Source organism: Eptesicus fuscus, chromosome 12, assembly GCF_027574615.1.
Source record: "Eptesicus fuscus isolate TK198812 chromosome 12, DD_ASM_mEF_20220401, whole genome shotgun sequence".
In the NCBI taxonomy this organism is placed as follows: domain Eukaryota; kingdom Metazoa; phylum Chordata; class Mammalia; order Chiroptera; family Vespertilionidae; genus Eptesicus; species Eptesicus fuscus.
This window is the reverse complement of record NC_072484.1, coordinates 7,389,089-7,403,043: the sequence shown is the minus strand read 5'-3', so window position 1 is coordinate 7,403,043 and position 13,955 is coordinate 7,389,089.

Genomic DNA, 13,955 nt, shown 5'->3' with positions numbered 1-13,955 from the left:
GTCCCTCAGCCCGGCCTGCCCCCCTCACAGTCCGGGAGCCCTCACGGGATGTCCTACTGACGGCTTAGGTAGGCCTGCTCCCCACGCAGTCTGGCCTCCCTCTGCGGGAGGTGACCAGCCAATCAGGTATATAGATACTTTCTGGAGGCAGCACGGACTCCTTCCTTATTTCTTTCCTCTGTGGTTGGAGAACAGGGGACTAAAAGTCGGAGACAGAACTGTGGCCAGGCCTGGGGCTTTTGTAGGCAGCAGAAAGAGGGAGAGGGCTGGGGAAAGTCTATTCACATTTCCTTTGATTGTCCTCCCTTCCTCCGGGCCCCTCCCTCTGTTTTTTCCTTCTTGTGGTGGACACTCGGGCCTCGGACCTACTGGAGCCCAGCGACAGTGGTGTTCACCCCCCTCACTTCTCAGCTGAATGTACAGCCGCCTCTCATTCCAAGCGGGGCTGTTCTCAAGTGACTAAAGCGCTGGGAATTCATGCCTCCTGGCCTTTTCCCTCTCGGTTTCCTCCTTGGGTCAGTTGCAAAGTTCACCGAGACACCGAAGCAGTTCTGCACTGGGGGCGGGGGGGACACATGCAGGCAGCACCACGTCCCAGGTCAGGGTCACAGGCAGGCAATGTCATGTCCCAGGTCAGGGACACAGGCAGGCAGCGTCTCGTCCCAGGTCAGGGACACAGGCAGGCAGGTCAGGGACACAGGCAGGCAGCATCACGTCCCTGGCTAGGGATGCAGGCAGGCAGCTTCACCTCAGCACTGGTGGGGGGGCGGGGGGATGCATGTGGTTGGAGAACAGGGGACTAAAAGTTGGAGACAGAACTGTGCAGGCCTGGGCAGGCCTCCGCTGGGGGCAGAAGTCCCCGCCCCCGTCCCTGCCCCCCAGCTCCTGTGCGTGCGCAACCCATTGACTGGTCATGACTGGGACACCATACCGACAAATTAGCATATTACCTCTTTATTATATAGGATTTTCCATATAAACAACTGTAAACTTACTTTTGCCCACCCCCTGTATATGCAATATACACTCCATCTTGTATAACATATGTTACATAGTATACCAATGAAAGCTTTCTAGGGCGTATGATAAACCAGCCACCAAGCTAGACATTTTACCTAAATTTTCCCATTTAGTTCAGCCCAACAACAACAAAATAAATGAATAAATAAAATGAAGCTTGGAGAGTTAAGTAATTTGCCTGATGTCACAGACCTCACTTTTGGCTTGTGTGGGATTCAGACCCGGATTTTAAATTCTAACCTAGGTCCTTAATATACATCTCCATGTACACCGTGCTTTATCACATCACCTTTTCTTAAACCAGGAATATCTCAGAATATTGGAAATATTCCTTAAATGGGACTATCTCCCGGAGGTGGGCGGGGTCAGGATGTGTGGGGCTGAGATGGAAATGTTGTTTTATGTGCTAATGGTAGAGAAAGAGAAGAGCCGTAACAGAAGATCTATTTAGCTCACCACCGCGTGCCTTGCTTCTGGCGGGGGTGGGGGGGGGATGGAGGGGGGATGGCACGTAATACATGCTCAGTAAAGCGTCCCTCCTCTTGCATGCCAGCTGCTGAGTCATCACTCCTCTGTGTCCTTTTCTTTCTTCTTCTCATCAGGTATGCTCAGGAAGAAAGGAAAATATTTTCATACTTGCTGGTTTTTCATCTGAGCTGAGACTATGCTGCTTTAAAAACGCCAAGCAGATGCTTGGAAGGGCGGGCAATCATTAGTCTCAATAGCACGAAAATCCCCGTCTCAGGGAAATTGGTTTCTCATGTCCAGTGGAGAAGGTCCCCCCTGATTTTACACTGGGTCGCGGAGGGCAGCAAGACGCTCTTTGAAGCTTCGTTGACATCGACACACACCCATCCTTGAGGAGGTGCAGCTAAATTCAAAACGACGACTTGGGGCCCAGACCCAGCCCTCACTCTCCCTCACTGGGCGGCTTCCCTGGCTCGAGACTTAGTCTCTGTGAGTCATCGCCAGGGATCCTGCCGGGAATCACTGAGGAGAGATCCCAAGTGTCTCAGAAGTGCCGGCCGAATTACTGAGACCGGCCCCGGCCCTGCTTGGTTCTGGGAAATCTTACCAAGACCTGAAGGCATAATTATACTCCAGCCCGCACCCCAAGTGACCACCGGTGACAAAATGTCTGTGCATTTGCATGTGTGACGAGGGCAGGGCGGCTGGAGGAGTCCGGAGAAGGGCAATGTCAGGATTCACTGTGCCGGGAACACAAAGCTCTTTCAGATCGCTCCAGCAGTAATGAAGTGCTGTGCTTTGAAGCTTTGGCGAATCTTGGGTGTGAGCCCTAGACCTGTTTTCTGGTTGTGGAAACTTGGAGACTTACTCTCCACATCTGTGGAATGGACAGTGCTGGAACCGACCTCGGTAATGCTCCAGCTTCAAGGAAACAGGAGTCACAATAGTAGCCTATTCCCTGGGCTTGCCGTGGGAATAATACACATACAGCAACATGCTCTGTCAATGTTACTTCATAGCTTCACTGTATCCCATGCTTGGGTTTTACAAACTCCATACAAGAGAAACAACTGAGATGTGTCAATTATTATTTCTTTTTTAAAAAATATATATTTTATTGATTTTTTTTACAGAGGAAGGGAAAGGGATAGAGAGTTAGAAATATCGATGAGAGAGAAACATCAATCAGCTGCCTCCTGCACACCCCCTACTGGGGATGTGCCCACAACCAAGGTACATGCCCTTGACTGGAATCGAACCTGGGACCTTTCAATCTGCAGGCCGACGCTCTATCCACTAAGCCAAACCAGTTAGGGCTCAATTACTATTTCTTGTGTTCAACTTAATATTGCAATTTTGACTTAGGAAACTGTGTCATTGGATAAAGCCAAAGGCAGGTTAGCAAAGAAATGCTGGCGTGTTCCTCTCCAGCTCAGCCACCCGGGAGCCAAACGAAGCAGGGGAAACTCCTGGCAAGCCTCAGGTCCCGCGCCTCAAAGTGCAGGTGAAGGCGGGGCCCACCCGGTAGGGCTTTTCTGAGATGATCAAGCATTGGAGTCCCTGGTTCCCGGGCTGCAAGAGGGTGCAGGCTGGGCTGAGGGACCTCCCCCACCCAGTGCATGAATGTTGTGCACTGGGCCTCTAGTTGATAATAGTAAGTTTGGAAGATATAAAATCAAGTTAAGCTCTAATTAAAAAAAATCCTTTGATTTGGAAAAATTCCTTTGGTACCATATATGTTGCATAATTAACTTTTAAAAATACATCATCACATGCATACCTATTCCATGCTTTCCTGCATGATATGACTTGGCTAAGTCATCAAGGGCAAAATGAGGGAAATTCCATGACGGAATTATTATTGCTAATTATATTGGACCCAAAGTATATTCTATTTTGCTCCTGTAAGTCAGGAGCCTGCCTTGGCATATCTGATTATGACTGTTGACTTGGAGGAAGCATTGTTGAGCTCTGACTGGGTTTTGCCAAAGCTTACATACGAGCCTCCGAGCACACACTTCCATAGGGGTTGACACCTCTAGGCAGCTGATGGGAAGTACTTCCATAGTCCCGGCGAGCACACCCCTGGAAGAATGGAAAGTAGTTTGCCACTATTCATGGAATGGGCCAGGCAGACCACTCTAAAAGAGGAAAACCCTAGAAGAGTCCTTTGTCTTTGGTAAGGGGCTTTGAGGCATTCAGAGACGGTCAAGAGTATTTTCAAGGGCAGAAACAACTCTACTGTTGAACTCAACTAGAATTCTATTGCACAAGGCCAAGGCTGCAAATAGACGCAGGGGAATTAAATTCAGATGTTGAGAGGTATCTGCAGAGATGGGGATGGAGGGAAACTATTTTTCATTCTTGAGATAAATAGCCTTTTTATGGAGTGCAACAAGCAGGCTCCCCTGTCCTGAAACTTGTGATCAATGAGTCCATACTGTTTTCATCACGGACAGTGTTCTCGGCTGTCAACCCATTCACTCTCACCATTCACTCTCACTTATGTAACAATCGGTTCATCCGGCCAACACAAACAAATTCCTCCTCCGCACGCCCGAGCTGGTGGCCTGAACTCAAAGCCATTTAGTCACAAATAGAGCTGCCCGTGCGATTTGTATGTGAAGGGCACGCAAGTCAGACGCTTCACTTTGCAGCAGGATGGCGGCCGTGGCGCACACCACAGGGCTGCTCACATTCGCTGGAGTCCCCGGTCTGGAGTTCGAAAGAAAACAAGTGGTTTCATAAAGTCACTTTTCTCTAACATGCCACGGTGAGTGGTCTGTGGGTGGTCAGAATCCTTGTTTGAATCTGAACGGAGGAAAGTAAAGGTTTGGAAACTGGACTTGGGTATCAGATGCCCTTGGGTTCGAATCCCAGCTCTGGAATCCGCCAGCCTCTGTGATTGTGGGTGAGTGCTGTCACCTCTCTCCGTCTTGGCTTCCACACGGATGAGAAGGAGAACATTACCAAGCTCAGGCGTGGCCGTGTGAGAGCTGAGTGGAGTGCTGGCCCCTGGCAGCTTCGTTTGCTTCTGGCTAGAACTTCATGGCGCCGGAGGGCCCCACACTGGGATGAGAGAGGATGCCCGCACCTCTGTAGAAAGCCTCAGTCGCAGGAAAGGAGAGTTCTAATGAAGAAGCGTTATCTTTGGCCCCTGGTTAAGTTTCCACTCTTTGAAGGGAACCTGGGAGCCAGGAGTGGCTTCCAAACGCAGGTTTGCGGGGAAGGGTTGACGGGACGTCTGTCTGTCTCGGTGGCCTGGGTTCTAGGAGGGTGGCTCCAGGCTGTGAGCACTACTCTGTTGGGGAGGATTGCTCCTTCATCCTGCTGCTGCCTTTTTTTTTTTTTTAATTTTTAAAAATTTTTTATGGTAGAGTCTTTGCTTTCATGTGGTTGATTTTAGAGTTAGTCTTCAGTTTCGTATATTTCCTTGGCAAAAAATGTTGGCAACTCTCTGATGATACTATGTTATTAAATACTTCCTGGGATGTGAAATTCAAATGTTTGATAAGTACTGTTAGTATCAAGCAATTCTCCCTTTTATCCCCAACTATAATATTCTTTAATGAATATGGCCCCAGAGATATAAATAGACCAACTCTTCTCACCCCCCGCCCCCCCAGATCAGGTAAAATGAACCAGGCCATTTTTTAATTTTTATTTTGTTAAACTTATCTTTATGGTTAAAAGTATTACACATGTCCCCGTCCCCCCCTCCCCCATTGCCCTCCTCTACCTGGTTCCTGCCCCGCCCCAGGCCTTCACCACCTAGTGTCTGTGTCCATAGGTTAGGGCCTATGCATATAAGTTCTTTGGTTAATCTCTTCCCACCCCACCCCGTTTCTGCTGAAATTCGTCACAGACTGACAACCAGACATTTTAATCAGGACAATGCAATGAAGGCACAAAGGGCCACGCCCAGTCTCTAAAGCGACTACCCCCTACTGTGTTATTGACCATTGAACGTTATGGTCTCTGCTGACGGGCCAGCTGGCGAAGCACGCAGCGAGGTGCGGCAGGCGCCAGGCAGTGGTCACAGGGGCCAGCGCACAGCTTGCCAGAGTCGTGGCTCAGGGAAGTCCGTGAAAGGCAGAAAGGTGAGTGAGGTTAAAAGCCCGGTCTTGGAGGCAGCAGACATGCTCCCAGGGGACCGTGCCACGTGTGGAAGCTCTAGGAAAGCTGAAACAGACCCACTATGCACCGATTATGACGTTAAAAGATTCGGAAGAAAGTGGGGGGAAACTGGAAGTAGAGGTGCAAAGGCAGAGACGTTATCTGGGTTACATTTTGGAGAGCAGGAAGGTCACAGAAAAAAATAATCACCGTAACGGTAACAGTGGCATCTTGGATGAGGCAGACTCCTGTGGCGGTGTTTGCCCATCCTGTGGAGGGCACATCTGTGCCCCGGGTCTGGAAATGGCTTTGCTCCCTGACCCTTGGCAGGCACAATGGCGTAGCATGCCAATGGATGCTGGCCGTGGAGTAGTCAGGAGGGTCGACATCGACTAGTGCGTTTTCCTTTGAAGCATGGATTTGGGATTTGGGGGAAAAAAATCACTCAGTATAAACTGGCCTCCTGGTCAGAAGTTAGGGGAGACCATTTCCCCCCCACATCTGATACTGTGGAGGAAGGAGGTGTTCAGAGATGAAGAAGGTTGCAGCTGAGCAGAGAGCAGAGGGAGAAATGAAGCAGGTCCCGATGGCCTCAGGGCTCCCGTGTGCACCCCCCTGCTCAGGCCTGGTGGAGACTGAACGTTTGGATTTGGTGGCAATTTAGGATCTTTGGTGGTAAGCAACAGAAACTGGCCCTGGCTACCCTCAACAATAAGGGAATTTGCCTGGCACTTGACAGAGGCTTGCAAAAGTGGGGCTGATGGCCAACCAGGATGTGGAGGGGTTCCCAAACGGAGCCCACCGCTGGAGCGTCAGCCGCAGAGCCGCGGGGCACCGCCACCCAGAGCAACAGTAGGCTGGTGTCCTTCAAATACCAGCTGACATTTGTTTTCATTCAGTTACCAGAGGCCCGATGCATGAATTTTGTGCAGGAGTAGGCCTTCCTTCCCCCTGCTGCCGGCACTGGCTGCCCTCTGGCACCCGGGACCTGGGCTTCCCTCGCAGCCCCGGCTTCATCTGGAAGGTCATCCGGAAGGATGTCCGGTCTAATTAGCATATTATGCTTTCATTATTGTAGATTTTTATTTTATCTATTTACTTATTTACATTACATTTACTGGGGTGACATTGGTCAACAGGAACATACGGGTTTCAGGTATGGATTTCTGTGGGACAAAGTCTTCCATGTTACAAGATCTGTGTATCGCACCAGGTGCCCACCACCCGAAGTCAAATCTTCTCCTGTCACCATATATTAGGACCCCCTTCTCCCCCACCCCCTTTCCTCTGGCAACCACCACACTCCAGAAGGCTATCTGAATCGCCTTCTTGCTTCCGAATTCTTAAGACTCAGATTGCTTAGGTATTTTTACTTCTCCAACAGCTGCGTGAACATAAACCCTTTGGTGTCTCTTTGGGCATTTGAATTTAAGACGCAAGTTTGTTTACCAAAGTCATACTGGTTCTCGTTCAGAGTAATCATTGTGCTCGGATGGGTACCAATGACCTCACTGACTTCTCCTCCCAGGAGTCTACTCCAAATCTTAGGGACTAGTCAGAGGAAGTAACTAAATGGAGGTGGGTTTGCAATGAGTAAGCGTTTTTCTTTCAAATGATCTCAGCTAAACGTCCTTGCTTAGCTTTAGGCAGCATGGAAGTTTTTGAAACTGTTTGGTTTATTTTGCTCAGAACAATGTAATCTCAGTGTGGGGGCAGGTAGGCATCTCCCTTCTGGTCTGAAGAGCTCCCTTGAGACAAAAGGGATAAGTTGACGGTTTGGAGGAAGAAAGTGACCTTGGCAAAGTAAACCCTGGGACACTGGGAAAGATTAAGCACCAGCCCCGACTAACCATCCATGACTCAGGTATCTCAGCCGGGGACTTCCTGGACCTGCCCCGCCAGGGATAACCCTGCAGACACCCGGTGGGTGACGTTTGGATTATCGGACATCCATCAAGCAGTCACCGATTTTGGAGAAAGGTTTACCTGGGAATCAGAGAAAGAATTGAAGCTGTCACAACTCATCCCTGGCTGTTAGGAAATGCGACAAAATTTAAAATAAGCCAACAAAACCCACCTGCAATCATACCACCCAGAGACAAGCAATAGAATTGTTTTAAAAAGAAAAATGCTATTGAAGTATTATGTACATACCAAAAAAGGAAATCACTTCTGAAATTTAAAAATACATCTCTTACGTAGTCATGGATTGTCTTCAGTATGATAAACTTGGACACGAAGCGCTGTCCTTTTAGGTATGAATTAGAGATTTTTTAAAAAGGTGCCTAAGGATTCAATTGTTTTCTTGTCTTGCATTTTAATAGAACTGCTTTGTAGCGTTTCTAGCAGAAGGTGGCTCCTTTAGAATTAAGATCTTCAGAGACGGAGTCCCAAGGTTTTAATCATTAACTTGAACCCATCACAACGTAAGCTATAGTGAACGTACTAACAGATAAGCACGTGATAAGAGCTATTCATATAACCCAGAGACAGGAAACACAAACGCGTGTGCTGTCCGCAGGGTTATCCATGGCAGGGCAGGTCCAGGAAGTCCCCGGCTGAGACACCTGAGTCATGAATGGTTAGTGGGGGCTGGTGCTTGATCTCCCCCAGGGTCCCAGGGTTTACTTTGCCAAGGTCACTTTCTTCCTCCAAACCGTCAACTTATCCCTTTTGTCTGAATAATAAAGTACAAACTGGTTCCTGTGGCTTCCCAGCCCTCCCCAACCTGACTGCATGGGCACAACTCGCTCCTTCCTCAGTCTGAGGTCCTTACCTGGTGCTCATACAGGGTGTCCCCCCAAAATGTATACACCCTTTAAGCTGACAGCTCCCTTTGGAAAAGGAAATGTATTTTAAACACTGCTTTTATAATGACCCCAAGTGTGTGTATACGTTTTTGGGGGACACCCTCTATTACTGGGATAGTCTCAACCTTCCTTCTTTTTTCAGTCTTCACCAACGCAGTTTACCCTCGCCACACTCTGTCCCAGACGTGGGACTGCACTTCTCTGGTCTTCCTTAATAACGTAAAAAATATCTGAGCAAAACACTGGAATGACGTGCTTTCATGTGCACGCACACCTAAATTTTATTTATTCTACATGAATAAAACATTCATCCATGCTCACTTCAAAAAAATGTAGAAAACTATAAAGATGGAAGTAAAAAGTCACCTTTAATTCCTGACACCTAGATATAAAATTACTGTTATATATTAACATTTTTCTACATTTTCTTCTTGTCTTTTTCTAAAAGCAGCTCCCTCTTAACTTCGGGACGTGGGAGAGCGAAGCTTGGCTCTGTGTTGGGATTTGAATCTGCCAGAGACACCCTTCATTCTGAACAGGTATTGGAACAAACAAGACTCAGTGAGTCTGAAACTTTTTTACAAACAAGAGAATATCTATCTATCTATCTATCTATCTATCTATCTATCTATCTATCTATCATCTATCATCTATCTATCTCTATCTCTATATACATATCTCTACATCGCTCTATGTAATATTATGTTCCTTATTTAAAAAGTCATACATTTAGTTACAGGTTAAGTGGGTGTTGTAATTTCTCTGACACCCATATTTGCAGGTTAAGTAAATCAACATGATTTCTCAGAGAAATCATGTTTTATGAGATGTGTGTCATCACATTAAAGATCAACTTTACAGAAATTTAAAAAATGGCAGTTAACTGTTTATACCGCAGGGAGCTTTTTGTTTCTTCTCTGAGTCTTAGGACCATAATTCTGGGAAACTATTTAGATTTAAGCCCTTTGCTTCCGATAGGGGAGCTCCTGCGATTGGTGGAATGTGAGAATTATCTAACTTTCTCCTTACCGAGAAGGGTAGTAGCATAGTCATGTCTTGAAGTGTCCCAGATACTAGTAAAGTAATACCTAATCATGAAAGGGAATGTGAGAAAGTACAGATAAGAAAAAAATAATTGCAGTTCCTGTCGTTCAGTGATAGCCACTAGAATAGTTTTGTATAGTCCTGCCTACATAGCTTATGGGTCGATATTAAAATTCTATTTAGAATCACAATGTGTCTACTTCATAGCTTGCTTTATCACTTACCATTACATCTTGCATGTCTGCATATAAGTTAACATTAATATTCATTCTACATGAATAAAACATTCATCCATGCTCACTTCAAAAAAATGTAGAAAACTATAAAGATGGAAGTAAAAAGTCACCTTTAATTCCTGACATCTAGATATAAAATCACTGTTATATATTAACATTTTTCTACATTTTTTTCTTGTCTTTTTCTAAGTATATCCACCTATATCTACAGTGTGGGCAAAAGTAGGTTTACAGTTGTGAGTACACGAAATAAGAGTTTATTATATTATTACTAGAGGCCCGGTGCATGGAATTCATGCATGGAAGGGGGGTTCCCTCTACTCAGCCTGCACCCTCTCCAATTGGGGACCCCTTGTGGGATGTCTGACTGCCATTTTAGGCCTGATCCCAGGGATTGGGCCTAAACTGGCAGTCAGACATCCCTCTCACAATCTGTGATCACTGGCTCCTAACTGCTCACCTGCCTTGCCTGCCTGATTGCCCCTAACTGCCTCTGCCTGCCAGCCTGATCACCCCTAACTGCCCTCCCCTGCCATCCTGATCACCCCTAACTGCCCTCCCCTGCTGGCCTGGTTGCCCCCAACTGCCCTCCCCTGCGGGCATGATCTTGCCCCCAATGGCCCTCCCATGCAGGCCTGATGTCAACCCCAACTGCCCTCCTCTGATGGCCAATTTGGTTCTGATTGGTCGGTTCCTGTACCAGCATCAAAAGTTCCACCTCCTAGGCAGCCATTAGTTCCCTACAGCACCCAGATTTGGTTCTCATTGGTCGGTCCCTATGCCAGTCAGCATCAGAAGTTCCACCTCCTAGGCAGCCATTGGTTCCCCACAGCACCCACCTTTGGTTCTGATTGATCAGTTCCTATGCCAGTCAGCATGTCCAGGCCTATCTCTGGGCCTGATCAAAGAGGCGGGGCTTAACAGCAACCCCACAGAGGCCAGGAGAGAAAGAAAAGCCTGGCTGCTGGTGAAGATCAGAAAGAAAGAGGGAGAGAAAGAGAGAGGTAAGTACACTGATCAACAGCTTCCATTGAAGCTGCAGATCAGACCCTGACTCACTTTCTGGGTCTCAGCCACTTGGGCATCCCATGCTGGGTTGCCAGACTGCAGCTGGGCAACCCAGCGCTGACTTCCAGATGGTCTGCGTTTGGTCATGAGCAGTCATTACAATCCTGGGCTTTTATTATTAAGATTGACTAGAGGCTCAGTGCATGAGATTCGTGCAGGGGGGGGGGGGGGGTCAGGGGCAGTAGGTGGGGGGGAGGTTTCCTCAGCCTGGCCTGCAACCTCTCACAGTCTGGGACCCCTTGGGGAATGTCCGCCTGCCAGCAGTCAGACATTCCTCTCGCAGTTCAGGGCTCTCACAGTCTGGGACCCCTGCGCTCGCCAGCTGTGAGCCCAGCTTGTGGCTGAGTGGCGCTCCCCATGTGGGAGCACACTGACCACCAGGGAGCAGCTCCTGTGTTGAGCATCTGCCCCCTGGTGGTCAGTTTGGTCAATCTGCATATTATCCTTTTATTATATAGGATAATTATGGTATTATTTTCCTTGAGAACAACTGTAACCCTACTTTTGCCCTCCCTGTACAGAGATGCTTTTTAAGAACAAAATTGACATCGGAATTTTGCATCCTACCTGTTTTTCAGCATCTTCCCTCACGTCACTACTTCTCCAGACTGGCATGCGGTAACCGTGAGTGTCTCTGGGCCATGAACCTGGCCTCTCTGAGCCCTTAGAGTAGTTCAAATACTCCATCTCTAAACTCTGCTTTAATGACTCTTGTATAAATAGCTCATTTCTGGATTTAGGCCTATTTCCTCAGAATAGGTGGCCAGAAAGAGAACTAGTCGTGAAACAAGAAGACTGTTTATTCATTTTACGAAGCTGCTTCCTAAACCTTTTGAGCACTCACGCGTCTTCCTGGCGACAGAGTGAGGCGGGGGCTGCCCCTTCGGCCTCGGCGCCTGCACGGCGCTCTGCTCAGAGAAAGCCCATGGACCAGCAGTGATGGCCGACAAGGCTTCCCATGCGTCTTTGATCCATCCTTTGCTCAGCACCGAAAACAAACCAGGTGTCGCCAAAGAGATGAGCCGCGATGCCTTCTGAGGCTTTGCAAGGAGCCGGCAGCGGCTGAGGTACCCGTCACTTCCCTCTTCCGATGACTGTCCTTTCCATCCACTCGTGTCCTCCCTGCTGGCTGATTCCCTTCTGGTGGCAGCCGGGCTGTCTCTGGGGGTGTTGTTTTGATCCATCGTCAGCCCGCATCTCTTCATTAAGCTCAGTGTCAATTTGACCGCGATGCAGCCTCCAGGTTACTTGAGTATGTGATTTATAAAATAGAAAGCATTGAGAATACGCTCAGTCCACAGTGGTAATGGTGTGTGAGGTGGCACCGTAGTCAGGATGATTTTTGTTCTTGTTCAGATAGAATTTCACCCCTGCAGATAGAATTTCCTGGTTGTCTTGGCTGAATTACTTTTTCTAAAAAAAAAAAAAAAAGTTATTCTAAAAGAAATAACTTACTTTTTTTTTTTCCTAAAAATAACATCTTTTAGGGCTCTTTGTGTCAAACAATGTAACTCCCTGTAGCTAGGGGCAGCGGCAGCAGGATTTGGTGAGGGGCCTTAGAATGTGCACAGACCCTTAGTGAGGGTAGGGTTATCTGCACTAGAGGCAAGCCTCCAGGGGCAACATTGAAATGACCTTGCAGGCCTGCTCACTGCTAGGATCCCAGCACCTCGGACCTCAGTCACCGAGGCCAGGGCCTCCGGTGAGGACCTCTCTTCCTGCTGCTTCAGCAACTCAAGCTCCCTCTGCCAGGCTGCCCTCAGCACAGGCCTGGGTTCTCCTCCCCTCCTCCTCTCCTCTCTCCCCCCCCTCCCCCAGCACCTGCCATCTCCCTCTTTGTGCCCTTAGTTCAAAGTCTCCCCTGGTGAATCTGATTGACTGGACCAGAGCCGCAGGTCTGCATCCTGGCTTAAAGGATGCCAGGAAATTGAGTTCTGACTTTTAGAACGGAAGAGTAACACTTGCGACCTGGAAATTTCCAAGTAGAGAAAAACTGGGAGGTATATCAGGTGAGCACAAATGTAGGGTGTCTCCCCAAAATGTGTACATGCACTTTGAGTAAAAAAGGCAGTGCTTATTAAAATATATTTCATTTTCATAACTGAGCTATCTGCTGTTCACGTGTGTCTACATTTTGGGGGGACGCCCGGGACATAAGACACCCACTTCTTTGGTCCTTTTCCGAGCGGCACCTGTGTGAGAGGCTGCCTGGCTTGATGCAGGTGCATCCGAGGTTCTGAGTAAATCCTTGTTGAGTTAGTCACACTAAGAAATGTGTATTTTGATTCAAAGATATGATTTGAGTGCTCCTTACAACCGTTCTGACTCATTCTCAATATCAAAATTGCTATAAGCATGTACCTTGAAATAAACAGTTGAGTTAATGACCTATTTTATAAAGGCCTAGAATCAATGCATACATCGAGGGCTCTGGAAAATGCTTTGCCTTTAAACATTATGGTAAGAATTCAAACTCGCAACAGATGGTGATGCTTTGGTCCAAAGAGAGAGAGGTTTCCCTGATTTTGTGCCATCTTGCTTCGCAGAGTGTAGACAAGAACATGGACAGGTCCTGAGGGGTTGCAAAGAAAAAAAACGTTAGTCTGGAGTCACAGCGCCACCTGGTGAAAGAAGGAAGGGCTATTCCCGCAAGGAGTCCACCGGTTATCACAATTCGTGTGAGGCGTGGAGTGCCAGATCTAGGGGCAGTGTCTACCCTCTGGACTCTTGCACATTGTTACTGAATGAATTCACCAGCAGCAACACTGTATTTTATACATATATTATCGTGTTAATCCCTAAAAACACAGTCTCATTCATTCACATGTTTATTCATTCCTTAGCTAATATTTGTCAAGCATCTATTTATCTTCCTATTGGTGCTGCATTTATAGAGATGATGAAACAGGAACGTTTCCCTTGGGGCTCCAGTATAACAGGGCAGACAGAGTTAAAAAATAAATGTGTGCCCTAACCGGTTTGGCTCAGTGGATAGAGCATCAGCCTGCGGACTCAAAGGTCCTAGGTTCGATTCCGGTCAAGGGTATGTACCTTGGTTGAGGGCACATCCCCAGTAGGGGGTGTGCAGGAGGCAGCTGATTGATGTTTCTCTCTCATCAATGTTTCTAACTTCCTCTCCCTATCCCTTCCTCTCTGTAAAAAATCAATAAAATATATTTTTTAAAAAAATAAA